This window comes from Biomphalaria glabrata, chromosome 2 (assembly GCF_947242115.1).
Source record: "Biomphalaria glabrata chromosome 2, xgBioGlab47.1, whole genome shotgun sequence".
Lineage (NCBI taxonomy): Eukaryota > Metazoa > Mollusca > Gastropoda > Planorbidae > Biomphalaria > Biomphalaria glabrata.
Window position 1 is genome coordinate 37,588,698 of NC_074712.1, and position 8,544 is coordinate 37,597,241.

An 8,544-nucleotide genomic window follows, 5' to 3' on the forward strand; every position below is an offset into this window, starting at 1 on the left:
AAATGAGGAAGTATTGGAAACACCTATTTTAATGAAGTGGCCTTAAAAAAAAATCTTTTGTGACGATCCATTATTCAGGGAAATTGTATCTATTTTATCAGATAGTCAGAAAATGGATAAAGTTTTTACAGATCTAATAAAATATAGTGTGGGGAAGTTTTACTCTCAATGAAGGTCAATCCAAGTGGCTCTCGGAGTAAATTTCTTCTTTGGCATCCTCATCGATTTTTCAAATTGGTATGGTGCGCGAAAAAAGATGCGCGACGGCACTCTGATCATAAAATCTCGAAGCTGGTGTTCCATTAGTATAGTTCCATGGCTAGACTAAAAATCGCCTTCATCATTACGAGCCATTTATCGAGTGTTCATAGACTTTGGTGCACCGAGTGCGTTCTTTAAGCATTTCAATTAAAGAATTCATTCCATATGACGTCAAAGGAAAAAAAAACACTACGTCACACGGCCTAGCTAGAATAAAAATCGCCTTCATCATTACGAGCCATTTAGAGGTCCAGAAATGTTTCCAAAGATAAATAGTATGCCTACTTGCATAATAAAGTTCTTCGATAAATAAAAACGAATATATTTATTCATAGGAAAAAATATATATTTATTTATATATGACTAATTTTTTCACAACAAATTAGATAATAGGCCTATACATAAGGCATTATTAGATAATTACTTATTTTGTAAGCAGATAAACATAGAGAATTAGATATTTACATACAATCCTAACTTGTACGTCAATAACAAGACAATTGAGCAAGCAAATTCAATTGGAGCGATGGCTTTGGTTTTAGAAAGTTTGGATACATTTGGCTCAAAACTTTTTGTTTTTAGTTTCAAACAATACTTAAATTTTTAGTTTTTTTGTTGGCTTCTTGCTTTACTTTTAATTATATTCATGTAAGAGAACGCTTGCTCGCGTTCTGGCAAGAAAAAACTTTGTGGCTCTTTAAAAACTTTGAAATTGTGTAAATAGGAATTTTTGGCTCTTGCGACTCAAAAGGTTGCCGACCTAGTATTTGTAAAAAAAAAATAAAAAAAAAAAATAAATAAAAAACAAAGCTTATATTAGTGTGTATCAATTAGTTTGGATCAGTCATGTAATTAAATTTGTAATAGAACTAGACTAATAATAAGTGTACTACTAGAAATATTTTTTATCAATAGTTTTGTTTAGCGCAATTTTATGATTTTAGCGTTCCCAATACGCTATGATCCTATCACTGGTCTAAACCATTTGGAAAAAAAAGGGGGGAAGGGAAAGAATGGGGTATCTGGGTGACCACTTTTTAAATGTATTTAAAAAAAAAAAAGGGGGGGGGGAATGACATGAATTCAAACTTGTGGGCTAAAGACTTCTTACACTTCTCAAGCCAACGCGGTAGCCACTCTGCTAGCGAAGAGACTATATAAACATGGAAGATTATCGGTACGTGACGTTTTGGCGCGAGACGTTTTGGCGCAATTTGACGATAATTTAATAAGCACGTAGCTTTTAAAACAATGTTTATTTCACTCTACCTTAATATTATATGTATAATATGAATTCTAACACCGTCCAGCGAATTTTTTTTTAATATAAAGGTTTTGCTTATTTCATGACTATAGGTCTATAATAAGTCAGATTTCTGAATGGTAATGACATGCTATCCCCTCCCCTTTATTTATATGTGAGTTCTGCCAATCGCACTGGATGACATTTTTCGATTTCTTTCCAAAAGACTTTTTTTAAAAATTTAACATTAGTGTAAAATACGAACTAGCTAAATGTCATACTTTAATATAACAAAAACCATGTTAACATCTAAAGCTTTATTACGCTGAATGACGACAATAACTCCACACATAGTAAAAATCAAGACACGGAATGTGGTCAGTACAAACTCTAACGTGAATCTACTAATGTAACCAAACACTAGGGGCGACAATGGATAGAAACAAATTCATGACACTAAGATAGGCCTACTTTGAAAAGATACCAAAACTATATAGTTTCATCTGAGCTGAAAGAAAAGTTTCTTTTGTATGACTCTGGAGAAAATGACAATAAAAGAATTTTACTATTTGGAAGAGAATCAAATGGCAGTTGGAGCAGTCAAATAAAAAAGCTTTACGTGGATGGAACATTTAGAATCTCCCCTTCTATATTCTTACAGATCTACGTTATTATGGCAGAAAGAGGTTTTGTGCTGCCTGTCTTATATGCTCTACTGCCAAACAAAGAAGCAGTGAAAGATTTGTGGCCAGATCTTAACCCTTCAACTTTTTCTATTGACTTTGAGCAGGCTGCTATCGGAGCTCATCGGTCAACTTATCCGTTATGTGGCTGCTTGTTTCATCTGACAAAAATATGCGGAAGAAATTGGCAGATGAAAATCTTCTTCCAATGTACAACAATGATTCAGAGTTTGCTTTGGCAGCTAGAATGATAGTTGCATTGGCATTTGTTCCCATCGAGGACTTAGATATGGCTGTTGAAACTCTGGCAAATGAGGACACTTAGATTGGACGTCAGTACAACTCGACGATGTCCTCCTATGTGGTCTATCAGAGAACACTCAATGGGGATAATCGAACAAACAATTTTGTGGAAGCAGCACATCGGCGACTACAAGCCGAGTTTGGAATGAGCCACCCAACCATATGGAAATTCATTGATGGAATACGAGCTGTCCAGAAAGGCCGAGACCTTATATATGAACAATATATCCGGGGAGACCAGCCTCTTTCTAAACGAAAAAAGTATATTGACACAGACAAAAGAATCAATGTAATTGTACAAACTTATCAACAGAGGAACATCATTGAATACCTCAAGGGACTTGCACACAACTTTTTAATGGACCATCGAATTCAAGTGACTTAGGCCAATAACCATGGTGTCTATACATACTTAACTTTAGTATTTTGAGAAACATGGTTAATGTATTATATTTTTACTTAGCATTAGCAAATGTGTAGTATATATAGCTATTTTATACCGAGACAAACAAAATATATACTATAATTCCCCCCCCCCCCGCTCCCACTAAAAAAGTCTTAATAACTTAATAATTTTGACTATTTCATGCATGCATACTGTGAAGTATGGATGGCAGCCTGGTGTTGTCTAATGTTAGAGATTTAACAATAATTAAATAACAAACTTAAATACCAACAAGATTACAAAGAGAGTTTGTGTTACACAAACTCAGAGGCGACCCCCGTCGAAGTCGGATCCCTGTCGGATCTGCATATTCGCAAATAATATTCAAGAGGTGATTAAATTTTGATGGTCAAAAGTAATAATGTTTCAAAGATTCATTTGCCGTAAATTTAAATTAAATAAAAAATAGTAGATTAGTTTTAGTATATTAAAACATTACAGTATTGATCAAAACGTTTGGAAATGAAAAACTACACTTTTTTTTTTACACTTTAAGTTTAGATATTGAAATTCTACATCTTAATCTAGTCTATTTTAGTCTTAACTATATATAGATCTAGAAATTCTAGATCTAGAATAATTTTAATTAGAATATAAATCCAGATCTAGATATACTGTAATAAAAATCTAGATCTAGTTTAAAAATTCTAGATTAGATCTAAATCAAGATATCATTCCTTTTTTAAACGCGAGTCACATAACGAGGCTTAATAAACATTAGCCTACTAAACCGAGTTCTTTTTTCATTTCATTTGAAGAATTAATTCCATATAACGTCAGAGGGAAAAAAAAACACTACGTCACACGGCCTAGCTAGACTAAAAATCGCCTTCATCATTACGAGCCATTTATCGAGTGTTCATAGACTTTGGTGCAACGAGTGCGTTCTTTAAGCATTTTATTTAAAGAATTAATTCCATATGACGTCAGAGGGAAAAAAAACACTACGTCACACGGCCTAGCTAGACTAAAAATCGCCTTCATCATTACGAGCCATTTATCGAGTGTTCATAGACTTTGGTGCACCGAGTGCGTTCTTTAAGCATTTCAATTAAAGAATTCATTCCATATGACGTCAAAGGAAAAAAAACACTACGTCACACGGCCTAGCTAGAATAAAAATCGCCTTCATCATTACGAGCCATTTATCGAGCCATTTATCGAGTGTTCATAGACATTGGTGCACCGAGTGCGTTCTTTTAGCATTTCTTTTAAAGAATTCATTCATATGACGTCAAAGAAGAGAAATAAAAATCCTTTCCCAATTCACAAAATTGGAAACCTTGGAGAGGCACCCACTCAGAACAAAAATCCACAAAACTGGCACAAAAAACCGTCTCAAAAGGACCAATTTCATACAGGAATCTCTAAACCTAAAAAAGAAACACCAACTTGAAAAAATTACTCTGGAATCCTCGATACACTATAATGAATCTCCACCCTGGGACGAAAGCCCTCTTCCTACTATAAGGGACCATATTGAAAACATAAAAAGAAAATCTGATTACAGACCAACAGAGCTCAAGGAAATAGTGAACTGTTTTCTACATACCAATTACCCTAGCAATCAGTGGATCAGAGTTTACACGGATGGCTCATCCCATAAAGCCACCACAAATGGAGGAGCTGGAATACTTATCGAATGGCCAGATGGAGGAAAACTAGAAAAATCCTTTGCAACTGGAGAGCTCTCTGACAGTCACAGAGCAGAAAGGGAAGCACTAGCACTAGCTGCTACCATGCTAGCAAATCATCCAAGTTCCCCTCACAGTCAGATTGTCTTTCTAACAGACGCAAAAACAACCCTCCAAAGCCTGCAAAACTCTGATTCCCCTTATATTAAAAACCTCAGAACAGCACTCACAAAGCTCAACCACAACAGCAAAAAAACTGTCATTCAATGGATACCAGCTCACATACAACTAGCAGGAAATGAGAAGGCTGACACACTCGCCAAGAGTGGGAGAACAAACTCACAAGTAAACTCTGCTCTCTATCCAGAAGAAATGAAGAAATTAATTGTAGATAAAATAAATGAGAAATGGACGAGCTCCCATCCAAATCACAAGAAAGATGATGCTTACTATAAGCTATCCCGACAAGACCAGCGTCTAATCTTTCGACTCAGGACCGGACACAACAGAATGCGACAACACATGTTCCGGAAGCTCAAAATTGGAACCAGTGAAATCTGCCCATGTGGAGTATCACCAGAAAATGCCGACCACGTCCTCCAAAACTGCTCTCTCTACCAAGAGGCCCGTATAAGACATTGGCCCCAAATCACCCCAATAGAAAGAAAACTATATGGAGAGCTCCCTGATTTGGAAACCACTGCGCAGTTCATCTCATGTATTGGTCTAGTCATATGAACACTCCAACATAACAATGAGAACGATGAAGAAGAAGAAGAAAACGTCAAAGAAAAAAAATTCCATTACCTCACAATAGGCTAGTACCGGTACCATAAAAAAAATAAATGTCGTTATTTACACGAGATATTTAACGAGGGTTCATAGACATTGGTGCACTGAGTTCTAATAGAATTTATTTTAAAAGGATCAAAGCCGCATTGTTTATGCGTTTTGTCTGTCAGTCGGTCTGTCCGTCATCTTGATATAAAAAAAACAACTAAAAGTTATTAAAAATTGATTAACCTTTATTTTACGTTTCAAAACATCGCAATAATTTTTAGGTATGAACATAATTGAAAAGTTTATATAATAGATTGTTCCGGATGTTTGTATAAATAGTAAAAGAAAAAGAGAATTTCAGTTAAATGTAATAGCGTTAATTAAATTTTTTGGACGGTCTCGTATAAAAATTAGATGCACTACAGCCATGTGGAGAGATTTTCATACCTTACTTTGGTGTTTGGATTCTGTTTTCCTTAAAAATCGGAACATAATATTAATGATAATTAGATTTTATAATGTTTTAGGTAGAAAGTTAAATGTACTGTAAGAGAGTAGTGAGTTAAAATATTTTTCATAAAAATCCGTAAAAACATTATTTCGTAAATGAGAAGATTATTTGTTAATTAATTAGAAGAGGGAGTTCAAACAATTATTTGGCTTTAGTAGATTTTTAAATAAATTCTGAAATTGCTGGCGACGATTTGTAAGAAACAAAATCTGGAACTTTCTTTATCGATTACAAAACTTCTATGTTATGTTTTAGCAAGAAAAATTAATTTCTAAAAAGTAATTTTCAGTAATCAATTCTAGTAAATTACTTTTTTTAAAGCCCTGAACAACCTATTGTCGATATTTTTAAAATTTGTTTAAAGATGAAAATACGGAACTATTTGATATTGATAACCAAATTATAGTGACGCATTGTCAAATAATATAAGTGTAATATTAGTAAATTATGCGATTTCAAACAATCATTAGGCATAATTCATGTTTTATAAAACAATATCCGGAACATTTTTACACTTAATGAAATATAAGTCAGTATAGAGATTTTGATTTAGCATTAATATGCTATTTACATAAAAAACGGAACAACATATTATTGATAATGTGTTTTTGCAACGTTTAAGCATGGAAATTGAATGTAATATAAATTAGAAGAGCAAACAAACATTTGTTGGGGTTGATTAGTTTTGCACAAAAAAATCCGGAACAATCAATTTTTAGATACTGAAAACTATTGAGATGTTACGGGAGGAACATTAAAGTGTAAACAGATTTTCAATAGCTTTTAGAGTTCTAGTTTTTTTAATCTAACAGACCGACCAACAGACAAAACGCACAAAAATAATCTTCTTTTATTTGGATGGGGGCACTAAACAAAAAATAAATAAAATCTGATTTTTTAAAAAAGTTTAAGGAATTGGTTTAGCACCTGATCATGTAGCGACGTTACGCTACTGCACGAAAATCGCTGCATAAAAAGTCCATTAAAAAAATGTGCATGATATTTACATACAAAATGCATTATTAGCCTTTATAAACAAACAGAAATGTTTTCTTTTAATTTTAGCAGCTAGTTGACCAGAAAAAACATTTTTAACTATTATTTATTTTTGTTGTAAACATTTCGTGTACATTTTAAAAATATATTTGACTTAGTGATACTGAAAATACACAAAAATTGTCCATCTTTGTTAGCATATTGTAACATTGCCTCCCTTACATTTACGTAATTGTTTTAGAATTGGTGTATTTTTATGAAAAAATCGCTTGCATAATTAATTTTATAAATTAAACGGTTTGCTTTTAGAAAACCAAAAGTAGCCGTTGCACCTAAACTTTTCAAGCCGCATTTAATGATGAAATAATATTTTTCATATCTCTTCTAGTTTTCGAGATCTGAGTGTGACAGACGGACATTTTGCACAAACCTAATAGCGGCTTTTTCCCCTTACGGGGGCCGCTAAAAATAGTGGACAAAAATATTTCTTCTTCTGTACGTGAAAAATATGTCTTAACACAAACACTCATGCAAAACATAGATATGCATAATTGCTTTAAAGAAATAATACAATAAACGTATAATGTATTTCGCGCCAAAATGTCCCTTGCTTCGGAAGATTATATAGTGATCTATTGTTTCTATTTCATGTTTGTGTTCACTAAGCCTCAGAAGGCAGCGTAATATAAAGGGGACTAATTCAGCTTATAGCACCACTTCAGTCAAGTACAATTTCTTTCCTTTGTTTGAGATACCAAACAAAGTAATTTATTACCATAATTAATTAACTAATATGTTAATTTTTTAAATTGATTCTTGTGTTGTCAGGTTAAAGAAACAATTGTTCAAAATTTCAGATCCGAGATTGGGTGTTGGAGAAATAACGTGTTCAAACTTTTGGCCAGACAGATACACAGATAGACAGACAGAGTGAGTCTTTGTAAAAGGACTAGTAACTTAAAAAATCCTTTTTTTTTTAATTCCTTCATTATGAATCTGATGACTTCGTAAGAGCAATTACTTTGCATTAATAAATGATGAATGATAAATGAAAAAGAAGTGGACATTTTTTTACACCGCCTAAATGCCCTCCTCCTCTGATAAATATATCCCGCTTTTTAGCATAAAATGGTTCACTTACATTATAAGAAACAATGCTTATTAATTATTATTTTAAATTATATTGGACGTGTATACATACTAAATGCAGTCTTTTTCTTTTAAAACAATAGTAAAGATTTTATTTAAAATATAAGTAACTTGTCTGACAGAAAACACTTAATTTAGTATTAATTTTTTTAAATAACATTATTCTAGAAAAAAAAAACAACGTTTGCATAAATATATTAAAACTATACCAAAAATAACTTCCCTTTTGCATTTCCATTTGCTTTTCTGTTTTTTGAGATCTAAATGGGATGGACAGATGGAGGAACGGACATACGGAGCACACAATACTAAGTGTGACTATTCTCCTTTTGGGGGCCACTAAAAAAAGGAATGACCAATGAGAAAATTTTTGTACAATGCAATGTTTTACACATTAGAGTACAAAAAAAAAATCCATTATTTCCGATGATCTTTGGCAACCCCTGGCACATTGTCATTTGAGTCCCCTCTAGAATATATATATATATACACACACAATCATGTAGTACATGTGCATTCAAGTTCAATTAGACGAAAAA